Here is a 16,562-nt window from a genome sequence, read left to right as displayed (position 1 = left end):
CTGACTCGACGAGCTCGATATTCTGGACTAGTGCCGAATGCCGATGTCAGAGCTGGTTCGACATTTGCCCCAGCTCGATATTCGGGACTTTAGCCTAATGTCGATGTAAGAGCTGGCTCGACACTCACCCCAGCTGGATATTCGGGACTAGTGCCGAATGTTGATGCCAGAGGTGGCTCGACACCCGACCGAGCTCGATATTCGGAACTAGGGCCGAATGTCGATGTCAGAGCTGGCTCGACATTCGACCCAGCTCGATATTCGGGACTTGTGCCGAATGTCGATCTCAGAGCTGACTCGACATTCGCTCAAGCTCGATATTCGGGACTATTGCCGAATGTCGATGTCAGAGCTGGCTCGGCATTCGCCCCAGCTCGATTTTCGGGACTAATGCCGAATGTCAATGTCAGAGCTGGCACGACATTCGCCCCAGCTCGATATTCGGAACTAGTTCCGAATGTTGCTGTCAGAGCTGGCTCGACAGTCGACCCAGGTCGATATTCGGGACTTGTGCCGAATGTCGATGTCAGAGCTGGCTCGACATTGGACCCAGCTCGATATTCGGGACTTGTGTTTTAGCACTGCGTCATCGTATTCTGTCGGTTCTATCATCAACTACATTGACTATTAAAAAGAAAAGACTTGAACTTCTTTATATCAAAAAAGTTTGATACGCGGGATATCATAATTTGAAAATTCTAATGTATACAAAGATTCTTATCACATGAAACGGTCCCGGATTTAACTCGACGCCGGCCATAAAGAGGAGAATAACAATAAAGCCGAAAACGCCAATCACCCAAAGTGCGTCTTGGTCCAAAATAGACCCAGACCTGGCCGTCATACACCCGATTATAGCTCGGTACGTCCCGATGTCCGCCATGATTATAACATCGAAGTTTACAATGCGACGCTTTGTTTTATATACGGATTTTGCTGAGCCATTTTGGCATTTATTGAAGTTATTAAATTGAAATAATTATCTGCCTCAACATGAACCAATTGTACTCAATGATAATATTTGTTTGTGAATATCATAGTGCCTAAAATTCATTAAATTGCCTCAATTTTGTATATAGATTTTATTCTTTGACATTAATTTTCCTTTTTTCCTTGTAATCTAAACATTGCTCTGCAAATTTTAGTGTCTCAGAGTGGTTAAGACGCTGGTCTTACAATTGTGAATATGTACATAAGTGAAGGGAACATCGGTGCAGCTAAATAAGGTTAAAACATCTTGCTCCAGAGTTACTCACGCAGCGCACACATCCTTGTCTGGAAGACCTCTAGGAACGTGGATGACTCCTTCTGGTAGGCTGTTTCAAAGTCGGATTCCGGAGGGGAAGAAGGAGAACTTGTAGGAATTTACGCTGGTGAATGGTTGTAAGTATCTGTTGGCGTGGCCCCTGGTGTGTACTCCAGTAGGAATCAGTATGTGCTGGGCTCGGATATCTACCAGGTCGTTGATGACTATGTACATAAGTACTGCTTTGGTATATTGGCGACGGGATGCTAAGATGTCCCAGCTCAGTTGAGAAAGAAAATACAGAAAAAAAGATACGTCATAAGCTGGGAGGTATATTGCTGAAAATCATCATATTTATGCTAAATTATACCAAACAATATTTAAATCACTAACCTTTGACCCAAATTTACTTAAAAATCCGATTTGGAACTATGTTGTCGTTTGTTTACACAGAAGGGAAGTAACTCACAAATCAGGTCAGTATTTTAGGCGCTTAAAAGTATAGGTAATGTCAGGAAGTCTACGCTAAACCATGTTCACTTATTTGCATAAAAGTAAATTAAAATCAAATTTAAATTTTTTAATCTTTAATTCAAGCTTGGTTGCACTGAAATATTACTGAAATCCATTTCCTTAATGAGGTAATGTCAAATCATTTCCGGGTATTACCGGCACATAGTGCAGATCTAATGTAAAAAAATATTGTGTTATGTTTGAGCCACGAATGGCAATTTAAAGTAACAATCACGCTCAAAAATATCGAATATTTCGTTAAATAAAGCTAACCCATAAAAAAATCAATGTTCCTTTTAGCAAAATGCAAAATTTCAACGTTGGATGTTGTCTGGTAGAATGGATTTAACGAGATACAAAATGCTCGTTTTTATTTTTTTGTGGCCACAAATAATTCCATTTATATCTCCCGTGAAATATCCGAACATTTACGGGCGAACAAGAGATTGGATACGGTAAGCGTCGGAAGCATTACGTAGCTCTCATGAATAATCATTCTGTGAAATCAAAATGAATTCTGGGTAACTGGAACTAAGCGAATGAGAAAATGGCTTGTATTAATTATGCAAATGAACGCAACCCGAATGAATCCGATCCTGACTCGAAAGCGAAAGTAGATTACATCGTGGAACGATATTTAGATATTTAGATGCTTAAAACTTGCCGAATGCTTGTAATATAACGTTTTTACATCAATGTTACTTGTTTTTAGGGTCTTCCTATTGTAATTAACCATCGTATGTTACTACTTGTTGTCGAATGTTTTTATATAGCCTAATACAGTAGCCGTATGTATTGGTGAGCCTGATAGTGACTTTAACCAAAATAGTTTCACATTATTTCAACCGAATTGTGTGCTAGAAAAAAAACTGTCGAGTCCGTTCCATTCAGCGAACCAGATTGTTGAGTTTATGAGCAGATATTTATAACTTCATTTAGAGGGGATCGAACATTGAAGCTATTGATCGAAAGTTCAGCATGCACCATACGAGCTTCACATGAAACACATTTTAGAATTTAGGTAGCATTAATTTTGCCTTTCAGCCCGTCCCTCATAAGTGCAATGCTGGAAAACGAAAATAAAATCCAGAAAGCCTGCTTCTTGCTTACAAGGCAGTTAAAGAAAAGAGTCTAGCAATTAAAACTGCTGCGCGCAATTTCGGAGTTCCGACTCAGACATTGAGGGATCGCGTTAAGAGTCTTGTAAACGCAGAGATTCCGAATGAAAGATGGAGAGCTATGACCCAAGAAGAAGAATAAACCCTAATTGAGCGCATCACAACGTTGTCCCAGTTAGAGTATGGTATAACGAATGCCAAACTTAAACAGCTGGCCGGCGAATTGCTTCACGAAGAAAACCGGATAACACACCAATGAGCAACACCTGGCTATACGATTTAGAAAAAGGTGGGACAACAGTATAGTTTCTTTAAAGCCGGGAGCATTATACATCAACCTCGCTAAGTCAACAACCCCACAAGTGTTAGAGCAGTATTTCAAGAATTTAGAAATTTCCCTTCATCAACACAATCACCTTGACAAGCCACATCTTATATTCAACATTGACGAAACTGGAATTCAGCCTGAACACAGACCACCCAATGTTATCGCTCCCGTCAGCAGCAAACCACAGGCCATAGCATTCCCAGATCCACAACAACACCCGCTGGATCTGTGTCAGACTCCGGATGGTCTAACGGTGACGTATTTCTGGAGTACCTAAAGACGCAATTCCTTGAACACGTCCCTGCCAGTGGACTGCAGCAGTCAGTTCTTGTTATCTACGACGGCCACGCATCTCACGTGAACCAAGATTGATTGGGCAAGCAAATATCGGGTGGTTTTGTTTGAGCTACCAACCCACACATCTCATGTGCTTCAACCCTAGGATGTTGGTATCTTTGGGCCTTTTAAATCGTACTAATACAATGAATGCGCGTCTTTCATGAATGCTCACATGGGTCAGAAAATAACTCGTTTTGACATGGCAAAGTTAGCATATAATCCCAGTCAGCATTCAGAAAGACCGGAATACATCCCCTGTCAAGCAACGCGATATCTGCCGAGAAGCTGATAACTTGTCAGGGATTCCGCGAAGCAAGTCCTGTTCGCAAAGTAGCGGCACTGAAGGGCGGGAAAGATGCGGTGCTCGCATTTCTTAATTAAAAAAAACATAGCGTCATCAAAGAAAAACAGCATTTGCCAAACCGTGCAACAATACATAACCACGGACGCACAAACCAAAGTCAGGAGGACAAGAAATTTCGTTAGACTCGTATAAAAATGAACTCGCAACATACAGATCCCAGAGAAAGGAGCTCAACGACACCAGCAAGATAACGCCCAGCAGTCCACTACCATCCACGAGTGGTCTTCAAATAAATCAACCTTATATTGCCATGGACACGGACACCGATGATGATGAGCTGGACGACACAGTAACGTGCTGCGTTTGCAAGCAGATTACTATGGCGTACCATTTGGGTCGAAAGTCAACAAAACCTACTAGGTAACAAGAGAAATGTACTTCGACGTACAAATATGAAATACACTTCGAAGTATATATTTGTACGTCGAAGTGCAATTTGTACTCCGACGTACATGTTTGTACTTCGACACACAAATTTTTTGAACAGCCAATCAAAATACTCGTCTCTTGAACCGCTTTTCCTTCAGATTTATTCATAATAAATGTTTCAAATCTCTTTTGTAATTGAGGACAAAATGAATAAAACTATCAAAATTGAAAAACACCAACATTGTACAAAGAAGTTTCAAGTATTTAATGCATTAAAATAGATTATATACCAATTTGAAGACGATTCAATGTTACCCTTTTTAAAAATAAAATTATCAAGCATATTGTGAGTATTTATTGACCATGCGGGCGGAGTATCACGGTCCAGCGCATAATTTTATAAAGTTATATTAAATAATATTATAAAATACCTTTCATTTAATAAAGATATTTTTCATATTATTATTTCTTTAAATATACGTTTAAAATAGTTTACTTTAAATATACATATTAAGTCCTGTATGATCATACAAATATGCGGGAGATAGTTGCATTGAATTATTTCGAAATTATCAAGGTAAAAACACTCAGCCTGAACATGTTTAGCTATTCAGGTTAGGAATCAATTTTAATAGTTTATCCACAAGATTTGATAATGTTTGTTAACGCTGTTTTTCTGAAATTGTTATCTGTCATTTAATGTCACATGTTGTTGCGACTGTCTAATGTTTGTTTTATTTCATTGCATGTCAAATGAGGTCGCCAAGCAGTATGACAGGCATGGAAAGAAACGAAAGGCAGCTTTTGGAGAACTTCGATTGTTTGTTGCTGTGCACAGTAAGTTGTCATAGTATGTGTAAAAAAGACAACGTCACTGTTCAAAATATGTATATATATACAAAATTACATCCGGCTTGTTTCCTTTTTTTCAGAAATAGTCTTCATTGTAATGTAAAAATTATTCAGAAATGCTATTGGTTAAAGTGGGCATCTAACAGTTTATAGGTGTCTATCGCAGCCGTTGTTTATTTTTGGTGTTTTCACTTCGTATACACTTATATTTATTAATGCAGCATCAACATACCAAAACAATATCCCGGAAAGAGAAAAATAATGCATTTGAATATCAACCGTACTTTCGTTTGACAACTGATCATGAATGTACGATTTGAACCTAAATTTAGTTTTAGTGCAGATTCGTTCATACGACACAAAGACATAATTTTTGTTTTAGGGATCATTTCGGCTTACAGGAACGGGTGGGTCACGAAAGAATATCGAATATAAAATATATTTTTATAAACAACTGGTAGCAAGATGACTTGCAGATAATTGATCAGTAACCACATTTTACTAACTTTGTTGACCTGTTAATTCTTTTCAGCTCAATTCAACAGTGCAAAATGCCCATAATATCACTTTTAATTGCACAGTATCGTTAATTCGTGGAACCCTGTTTGAACATAGAATGAATATCCTAATAATATGAGCCTACGTTGAATAACCATGTTATTTTTTTAGTTGCTGTACCAGTAGAATTATATAAACTGTTTACATAATTTGTTTTACATTTTGTGTTAGTTTTGGTATATAAATATGTTTTACACCATTAGAATAAAAATGTTGGAATGAGAAATACATAAGTATATTGATTTACATTTTCAGTTAAAGGGACTGTCCAATGGATTATGGTCTGAACAAAATATAAAATTATTGTTTTAGATATTAAAAACGATTATCGCTTTTGATTTAAGGATATAAAAACTCAAAGCAGACTAAAGGAAGTATAACACAAACCAACACATAAGCCCAAGCGGATGGGAATTCCATATTATATTTCAAAAACGCCGCTCGACGTTTTTGACCTAAAAATAAATGTAGCTGAAAATCAGCTGACAAGTCACGTGGTACATGGTACTGTCATTTATTTTTGGCATATAAATTACATTATTTCTAAAGAAAGAGATTTAGCTTGTTGAGCAAATAATTGATTTTCATTGAATATTTTTGATAAACCAATAAAATATACTTCATATTTAAATCAATATTTTTATTGGAAAATCACTTTTCACAAATACGAATATGCGGTCGAAAAGAATTCAAGATGGTTCGGACAAAAACAAGTGCTAGCGCTAAGACTAAAAAAAACAAGAGATGCAAGGTACAGGCGTAATAAAAGTGAAAGGATGATATACATTGGTATTCAGTGTGATCGATGGAGAAGAGTTAAAGAAGCTACTGGGATTGAAAAGGACGAGAAAATGATGGAAAAATTGATCGATGCGTAAGTCTTCTTCATTTTCAGTTTGTGTTTCATAGCTACTTTTCTATAAATACCCGTAATTATTTTGCTATATAATGAACACGAGTTGACTTACACACACACAAACCCTTATAAGTATAAAAGATTTGTTTTTGAAATGTACAATGCTTTTAAATTTCAGAACTACTTCTGAACTAGAGAGCTTCAACAATCATCTTTTGATACGCTCCAAACCAAAGCGAAATGCTTTCAGTTTCAGGTAAATAAAAAGTTAAATGTTTAAAAAATACACTTGTTAAAGTGTTTGTTTTTTATTTTATGAACACATGCTCATTCATTGAACAAAGGATTTTTTTAAGGAATTTATGCTCTTTCTTTTTTAGAATTTACATTTTAATAGTGTAAAAATGATGTACCCTTTGTGACAAGTCTCGTAATAAACTGCCTGAATGACTAAAATATGAATATATTTTTAGCACGGCTGTTTTCGGAGAAAACCCGAGGTATTGTCATAGCCAGCGCGTCTTTGTTGTGTCGTCAGCCAGCTGCTCATTGTCGTGTTGTCCGCCGGCGTCGTGCTAAAACTTTTACATTTTGCTCTACAATCAAAGTGATTCCACCTACAACTGTGAAACTTCAAATGTGGATTCACCTTGATGAGTTCTAGACGCCACACCCATTTTTCGGTCACTAGGTCAAAGGTCAATGTCCCTGTGACCTCTAATAAAAAAATTATGACAAGCTTTCGAGGCCTAGTGTGGCACTCGTAACGCGTAGTTCTTCTTGAATGCTCTGAGCTTTTATGAGTACATACGTACAGCTCATAGACCCGGAGGGTCAATAGCTGGGAGTTGGATTATTGCAACTACCGTAACAAGGTGCTCTTGTTTCATCATGTGATAGTAAAATTATTTATGAACAGGATTTTTGTATTTTTGTTCACAGGATGTTTAAACAACTAGTAGTTAATCAAGAAATGAATTCTGATTATGAATATGTCAAGTCATTGGTGTTGAATTAGTTTATATCTAGTGTAACATCATCAAAGTCCTAAAGGCAGATTTTCACATGATGAGTTGCATGATATTTTCTGAGTTTCATTTCTAAAATTAATTTTTTTCAGCTATGCAGGTGTCAGTTAGCAGCAATAGATTATTCAAAACACTTGAATCGTCCTGTTTTGTTGGACAAAGAAGGCAATGAGAGGTATTTATATTATTGTTTTCGCACTGTATGTTGGTTTGTTTGTTAGTGTGTTTGTTTGCTTCAAACTTTAACATTTTGCCATAACTTTTGCAATATTGAAGATAGTAACTTCATATTTGGCATGCATGTGTATCTCATGGAGCTGCACATTTTGAGTGGTGAAAGGTCAAGATAATCCTTCAAGGTCAAGGTAAAAAAAACAAATTCAAGAGAAGTAATAAGCTTTAAAGAGTTCATCTGAACCTACCAAATGATAATATAAATCAATGTGGCGCAGTAGGGGAGATAGTGTTTCTGACAAACACATTTCCTGATTTTATTAAATTTTGAATTGTAAGGATCAATTTACAGATTTATGTTTACTTATTGAAAGTTTTTATTATTAACAATTAAATTGAATTTACAAACATGATGTATTTAAGCTCAAATTTGACACATTCATGTGATATGAATAATAAGTATACATTTTGCAAACAATGGTCCTGTCATAAAAGAACTACTGCAGCATAGTATGCACTGAATCAGTAAATTTATATTATGGCATATATATTGTCTATAGATCTTTATTCTTTTGTTTTGTTTTAGCAATTGTCATTTCATTTTTTCAAACATCGTGTCAGTTATAAAACAATCTTTCAGGAGAAAAAAAGTGTACTCAAAAGCGGCTTGTAATTGGAGCACAAGGCCTGTGAAAAAAACATACATAACCGGTTTGATCACTGAAGTTATAAATGAATTCACCATAGGCAAGAAAAGAATAAGTGGCAAATGTGAACAGCTGCCTGAAGACTCCAAAAGAATTAGGTCAACTATAGCCCCCGTCACCCCTCCACCTACATCAATACTTAGAGATCAGCATGTCTCTAGATTGAGAAAAGCGAAAAAATGAATTGTTGCCCAAGACGTGTTTGATATTCATTTGAAGTTGACGCAGAAGTTATCTTTGTTAGATAACTATTAAGTTTCACATCTTTAGTGTTAATATGATTTTAGAAGTGTTTTGAAAATGTACAATCTTACATTATGTTATAAATAATGATTGCTCTTGGTTGTACAATGCAATTACATTTTTTAGGAAGTTTTAATATTGAATTTAGCATAAAATATTTTTTTTATGTTATATTTTGTGCGATTTTTATCAATACATTTTTATGCTCCCACAAAATTTATTTTGGGGGTAGCATATAGTTGCCGCTTCGTCTGTCCGTCCGTGTGTCCGTCTGTGCACAATTTTTGTCCAGGCTATTTCTCAGAAAGTAATGACCGGAATTCAATGAAACTTTATGGGAAGCTTCACTACCAAGAGGAGATGTGCATATTATCAGCCGGTTCTCTTCAGATGATTTTTCACAGAGTTATGGCCCTTTGAAATTTTTCATTGAACATATAGTGCAATTCTTGTCCGGGCTTTTTCTCCGCAACTAATGACTGGAATTCTATGAAACTTTATGGGAAGCTTCACTACCAAGAGATGTGCATATTATCAGCCGGTTCTCGTCGGATGAATTTTCACAGAGTTATGGCCCTTTGAAATTTTCCATTGTACATATAGTGCAATGCTTGTCCGAGCTATTTCTCAGCAACTTATTACAGTAATGCAATGAAACCTGATGGGAAGCTTCACTTCCAACAGGAGATGTGCATATAATCAGCCGGTTCTGGTCGGATGATTTTTCACAGAGTAATGGCCCTTTGAAATTTTCTATAAACTGTACATATAGTGCAATTCTTGTCCGGGCTATTTCTCCCCAACTACTGACCGGAATTCAATGAAGCTTTAATCCATCCATTGTATAATTTTGTCCAAAGTTATGCCCCTTAAGACGTTTCCTTTTATCTGAATATATAGTACAATATTGTGACAAAAAAAATATTTTGGGGAGCATCACCAGTCTACACCGGTTTCTTGTTACACATGTAAAGAACACAATTTTTCTTACAAAATGTTTAGTTTTTTGTTTGATTATCGATATGTGTTTTTCATTGTCTTCTTTATTACCTGTATTTAATAAACCATTGTAGTCAATGTCTCTAAGCCTCTTATAATTGACCTCGAGAGTAGTTTCCTCTTTAATTATCGATACTATGAATGTGATAGTGTATCCAGATATGCCTCAGTGTTCTATTTACACATCAACATTTAATACTTTTTAATGGCCATACTCATTTGAAATGCAAATCACCTAAATAATTAAATGCCAGCATCATACACTCGAACCAACTTCAATGAGTTCTCAACTCCTGTCACATTTCTATGTGCATGTATTGAGTTCGATCCATTTTCTGACACCAGATGAATATAATACAAAATTTGTAAAAAAAAAAAATCAAACTTTCATGGATCAAGTTCATATCACACTGAATAAAATACCTCAATTGTATATCAATTTAATAGAAAGGAAAAAATCGGCTGAGCTAAAATGTAGACGGTCTGCACAGGTTACTACATAAAGAAAGCACACAATATACAAAACATGGTTGAACAATAATAAGATACTATTTTTAACCAGGTTTTCCGAGGAAAAAACTGGTTATTAGATTGGCGAATGCGGGCGGGCTGGCTGGCGGGCGGAACAAGCTTGTCCGGGCCATAACTATGTCGTTCATTTTCAGATTTTAAAATCATTTGGCACATTTGTTCACCATCATTGGACGGTGTGTCGCGCGAAATAATTACGTCGATATCTCCAAGGTCAAGGTCACACTTTGAGTTCAAAGGTAAAAAATGGCCATAAATGAGCTTGTCTTGGCCATAATTATGTCATTCATTGTGAGATTTTAAAATCATTTGGCACATTTGTTCACCATCATGGGACGGTGTGTCGCACGAAAGAATCACATCAATATCTCCAATGTCAAGGTCGCCACGACTAAAAATAGATTTTTTTAAAAAACAAACTTACAAAGGGGGGTAATTTGGTTTGTTCATTTCAAAAGTTCAGTTTGAGTTTTCTCCCTTTATCAGATTTTTTTTTCACAATGAAAACCTGGTTTTGTGACAATTTTGTCCCTTGTTTTAAATTTCAACAGCAACTTGTTGCTTTTTTATTGATTTCGAAATGTTTTTTCATGCATTAGCATATGTCATGTTTGAAATGTATTTTAAGAAACCTAATCTAACAAATATCAAGTGTGAAACAAAATGACTCAAAATAAAAATAAACAAGGGCTGTTTGTAAAACATGCATGCCCCCCATATGGGCTGTCAGTTGTAGTGGCAGCCATTGTGTGAATACGTTTTTTGTCACTGTGACCTTGACCTTTGACCTAGTCACCTGAAAATCAATAGGGGTCATCTGCGAGTCGTGATCAATGAACTTATGAAGTTTCATGATCCTAGGCGTAAGCTTTCTTGAGTTATCATCCGGAAACTATTCGGTGGACGGACGGACCGACATGAGCGAACAACATACCTCCTCTTCTTCGAACGGGGGCATAATAAAAAAATCAAAATGCAAACTTAAAATTGAATAAAAGCAAAAGATATAAAAAATTAAAATAAAAACAGGTAATACACTATTGACTGTTTTTATGAACGGTCTTTTCAAGCAAACGTTACCATTTTTGAACTCATCCAAAATATCCTTGAGACCAATCTTTTGACAAATTTCATTTAGATTGGGCAATAAATGTGGCCTGTACGGCTGTAGAGTGTTAACAAGGCAAATGTAGACGCCGCACGACGGACAAAAGGCGATCACAAAAGCTTACCATGAGCACATTGTGTTCAGGTGAGCTAAAAAGTGTAAAAATCAAACTATTAAGTTCAAACAAGAAAATAAAATAAGTATACAAGAAATGAATTTTGATTTTCAATTAGTTTATTTACATAGTATTCTTAAGAAATATGTCATTGCTTCTTTTATTTCTTTCATCTTACAATCCAGAGTACTCGTGGCATTTCATTCAAATGACACCAAAGTAAGCATACAAATGTCAAAACTGCTGTGCAAGTTTTAATAATAAACAAGCACATTTCACACAAATTGATTTTTCAAAACAAAATGCATAGAACTGAAAAATCCAAATGATTAAGCATAACTCAAATGATTTGCATAAATATAAATGTTTCAAAAAGGAGCCAGAACAAAAAATAATCAAAACTAAGAAAAGTTCTATGTCTGATCAATGAAAAAGAATAGCAAGAAGGGCTGTTTGTAAAACATGCATGTTCCCCATGTGGGCTGTCAGTTGTAGTGGCAGCCATTGTGTGAATACGTTTTTTGTCACTGTGACCTTGACCTTTGACATAGTGACCTGAAAATTAATAGGGGTCATCTGTCAGTCATGATCAATGTACCTATGAAGTTTCCTGATCCTAGGCCTAATTATTCTTGAGTTATCATCAGGAAACCATTTTACTATTTCGAGTCACTATGACCTTGACCTAGTGACCTGAAAATCAAAAGGGGTCATCTGCCAGTCATTATCAATTTAGCTATGAAGTTTCATGATCAAAAGGCGTAAGCATTCTTGAGTTATCAGCTGGAAACCATTTTATTGTTTTGAGTCACTGTGACCTTGACCTTGTGACCGGAAAAACTAAAGGGGTCATCTGCCAGTCGTGATCAATGTACCTATGAAGTTTCAAGATCCTAGGCGTAAGCATTCTTGAGTTATCATCCGGAAACCGCTTTACTGTTTCGAGTCACTGACCTTTGACCTAGTGACCTGAAAATCAATAGGGGTTATTTGCCAGTCATGATCAATGTACCTATGAAGTTTCATGATCCTAGGCCTAAGCGTTCTTAAGTTATCATCCCGAAACCATCTGGTGGACGGACCGACATGTGCAAAACTATATACCCCCTCTTCTTCGAAGGGGGGCATAAATATGCAAAATTATTAGAACACTGGGCCTTCACCTGGTACGAAGCCTGTATACTGGCCTTAAGGACTAGGAAACTTCTCCCTTATTAATTTAACACAACATGCTGGGACAGTTATTCTCATGCATTAAGATGGTAAATTGTCTGTATGCAGCATGTCTGAAAGATTTATTGACATCTTCTAGTGTCTCTGCATAAAAGGAAAACACATCTTGTTGATACTGCTGCTGACTGTAGAGGGTCATCCTATCCAGCACCGATAGAGTCATCTCCTACAAAGAAATTGTAACAGATTTTACTATAAACTTCTTGCAAATGTAACTCCAATCAGCAGTCAGTGAGACAGCACACTAGATTATATAAGCCTTGTTCTGAGAAAACTGGACATAATGCATGTGCGTAAAGTGTCGTCCCAGATTAGCCTGTGCAGTCCACACAGGCTCATCAGGGGCAACACCTCCCGCTTTTATGACATTTTTCGTTAAAATGTCTCTTTTTAGCAAAAATCCCATTAAGGCGGAAAGTGTCGTCCCTGATTAGCCTGTACAGACTGCACAGGCTAAGCTTGGACGACACTTTACGCACATGCATTATGCCCAATTTTCTAAGGACGCGACTCATATAAAGGGGTGGAAAGGTGTTGATGGTATCAATGCAATGGATCAATGGAGTACAAAATATTGAAATGGTATGCAAACTTTACAATTTTTAAGCAAAAAAAAGAGTTATCCTTTCTTTACTCATGTAAAAACATAAATTGCATTCAATAAAATAGCAAGATGACAAACAACTACACAATGTCTTAGAACTTAGCATCTTTGTTGGCATTAGCTGAAATTCATTTTAATAAGCCAATAATGATTCAGTAAATGATTTTCCCACATGACAAAATTGCCTTTATAGCAGGATTAATGTTTAAGATGGGATATTTAATAGGTTTGCATGGTAGAACATTATTGACCCATTTCTTAGTCCTTGTTATAACACAATATGACGCTGCAAAACTTAAGATATTCAGTTACAGAAACTCATAATACATGAATCTTACTCACAGTTCTGTGACTTGAGCATAATTCTGGGACCATCCCACAGCAAATTCGATCTTCCACTCTATGGTATTGTGGGCATCTGTGACAAGAGCACCACTTAGTTATTGCTGCTAATGTATCAACTTTCTGGATCTTTCTGGCAGGACGTTTTCCTTAACTCTTCTGTAGACTTGAATCCTGAGTTTAACAAATAAAACATCATGCATTTGATAAAAACCAGGTAATGCAGAAAATCTAATAAATAATAGCAAAAAGAGTAACCATAAAATGACAAAATCATGATGTCAATGTCATGACCTAATCACATGAGTTATAGTGCATTTCTTGATTTACTACATGTTATTTGCAACCACAGCCTACATCCACAGATTTCGGACCTAAATATTGTGAAGAAAAGCAAAAAGTCCTACTATTCTTTCTTAGCCAAGGTCACTGTTCAACTCTCAGGCCTTTACAATAATAGTTCTAACTTGTAAATCATAATGGGTTATAGTCAAACCTGCATTTAATGATTTATCAACACAGAGCGGACAAGGGTGATATTATTATTTCTTCTTAGTTCGGCTCGTCAAAAATAGATCTACATAATTCACTATACCCCTCCGGTTGACCAGGTGGGAGAATTTATCGAATAACTGGCACATAATTAAAATGTGTATACTCAAACCCGGTTAACTCGCGTGTCGGGTTGACTCGCGGTATTTCATTAGCGCCCTCCGGACTTTGTTTATAAACATACCTGCGTGACCTACTTGTAAAATCTGACAGAAAACATCTCTCGCTACATGTTGGAACCGATTTTTGGTAAATAAATGTTGTAAAACTCAGACTTTAACAATATTTGAATTTTTATACTTCAGTTAATTGTTGTAACGAAAAAATACGACAGTGCTTATAAAATTACTGTGCATTTTATTTTATTTCATGTCTTAAATTCCATATATTTAAATTGTTATATACGTTGTTGATTGTTACTTTGAATGTTATGTCAGAGCTTTAATTATTCATGTTAAATTCAATATTGGTGTTGTTTAACCCATTAACCGCGAATCTACCAGGCGAAAAATAAACAACAATCGCTGACAGTGGTGTAGGGTTTGTTTCTACGGCAGTTAATTTTGAAGGATTTTCGTCCTAAAAAGGCAATTGTCCAATAAAGTAAAGTTAAATTTGATTGTCCTTTAAATTATTTATCTGATATATGAAGATGATTTCTAGACGCAAGTGAATATTCCTCAAGTACAGCGAGTCAACCGTGTTTTAGTATACACACAAGAGCATTAAAATAAACTTACTGAATCTGTGTCCTGAGAATACAACAACATTCTCTTAGATGGCTGTCTCACGCATTTACTTCTTCTCATCTCTCCCTCTGTTTTGGCCTAAATAAAAAAAACTAAATAATACACTGACTTATTTGTGCTTTGGGATCTGGGCACGAATTTACTGTGGAAGAATCCACTGGCTTCTATTAGCAAAATTTTAAAGTTAATGAAAAACGTACATTGCAAAATAAACAACACAAAATTCAAAAGTCAAAACGAGAAAATCATAAAATCAAAATAAGTTAAATTGATTCTCATTTTCATGCATTGGAGTCGTCTACTATCGTCTAATTTGTAAACCAGCGACATTTAGCGTCGAATTGCAAGGTAAAGACCAACAATCCGCTAAAATTCAACGGCAGATAAACTCATCTTGTTGAATTAAATAAAATAAGATCGGAATCTTAATATATTATACTTTATTAAATCAAAAAACCATATTTTCTTACTGGTTCGCTCATTGTAGATTTCGAAGCCTCCGCCATTTTGTTTGTTTGTGTCTGAATCACGTGACACGAAGCGCGAAATACAAATAGAAAGGGATTTCCCAAGGTAGACGCAAAAGTCGTAATACAATTTGGCTGTTGCTCTTTAGTTTTGTAGTTTTTAGCAAAAGGTTGAGTTGGATATGGTTCAAATTAACGAATGTTATTAATTAATATCAAAATAGTAGCCTTCTAAATTCAGGAAAATAATCCATTGGACAGTCCCTTTAAGTCAATAGTATTATTAACAAATACTTAAATTATTCAAGATTGGTTGAATAGAATGTTAAAATAAAACTTTGTTTGAAGAAAGTGTTCTTTCATTTATTTAAGGAACTGGTTTAACAGTAGGCCCTTAACAATATCAACAACAATTACAAATAATTGAGGCTAGACAGGGACTGGGGTATAGTTAAAAGTATGTCGGCACCATGCTAGCTCAATTACGCGTTATCGCCGATATCGGGCCGACATCGAGTCGTGTTGCACATCCGATCTCGGGCCGATAAAAATACCGATGTCGACCCGATATGAAATGTTTGCTGGGAAATAATAAAGATAATAATGTTCAATGTCAAATATCTCTAAAAGCAAGAGATGTAAGGCGTCTTCTAATTGGCGAACACTCAGTTAAAACTGTACGTTGAAGTTCAATTGTGTACGTCGAAGTAATGTAGAAAAAATGTACTTCGACGTACAATATGTGCATTTCTTTTTTTACCTAGTACGAAGGTCTTGTTGACTTTCATATACACCAGCGAGAGGTCGAGGACGTGGGGGCCGGGGGACCTGGAGAGGAGATCCCAGGGGGGGGGGGGGGGCACACTCGAACATAACAGTAAGAAATGGTTTTGAGGTATTGGGCGGCTCCTCAGTAGGGACCGAGCCATTTCTGGGTCAGTGCAGATGAAACTCCGAGTGTACATATGTTAAAAGTTCTATAAATAGTTCTTTAAATAGTTCTTTTAGTTCTGAATGTTTAAACAGTCTAAAAAGTTCAAATAAAGCTGACAGTTTTACGATGGAAAAGTCTTTTGTAACAGGAAGGCAGACTTAATCAAAAGAAAATAAACTGTCAGTGTATTATACAAATGTTGATAGTTTACTGGACAATGTGAATGAGCTCAA

The 16,562-nt window shown here is 36.1% G+C and overlaps 2 long non-coding RNA genes across 2 annotated transcripts; one reads left to right on the top strand and one right to left on the bottom strand.

The window, feature by feature from the left end:
• The first annotated feature begins 5,940 nt into the window (after positions 1–5,940).
• LOC127865624 (uncharacterized) lies at positions 5,941–9,776 on the top strand. The gene is made up of 4 exons (XR_008042705.1): positions 5,941–6,561; positions 6,722–6,799; positions 7,664–7,746; positions 8,386–9,776. It is a non-coding gene; the product is annotated as an uncharacterized LOC127865624 (long non-coding RNA).
• A 2,149-nt stretch (positions 9,777–11,925) lies between these two features.
• On the bottom strand, positions 11,926–15,587 carry LOC127865625 (uncharacterized). Its single transcript, XR_008042706.1, has 4 exons — positions 15,399–15,587; positions 14,920–15,006; positions 13,628–13,801; positions 11,926–12,847 (listed from the first exon to the last, which is right to left on the bottom strand). It is a non-coding gene; the product is annotated as an uncharacterized LOC127865625 (long non-coding RNA).
• Positions 15,588–16,562: the final 975 nt, after the last annotated feature.

This window comes from Dreissena polymorpha, chromosome 2 (assembly GCF_020536995.1).
Source record: "Dreissena polymorpha isolate Duluth1 chromosome 2, UMN_Dpol_1.0, whole genome shotgun sequence".
NCBI classification, from domain to species: Eukaryota; Metazoa; Mollusca; class Bivalvia; order Myida; family Dreissenidae; genus Dreissena; species Dreissena polymorpha.
The sequence above is the reverse complement of the archived record's forward strand: the minus strand, read 5'-3'. Positions and strand labels throughout refer to the sequence as shown.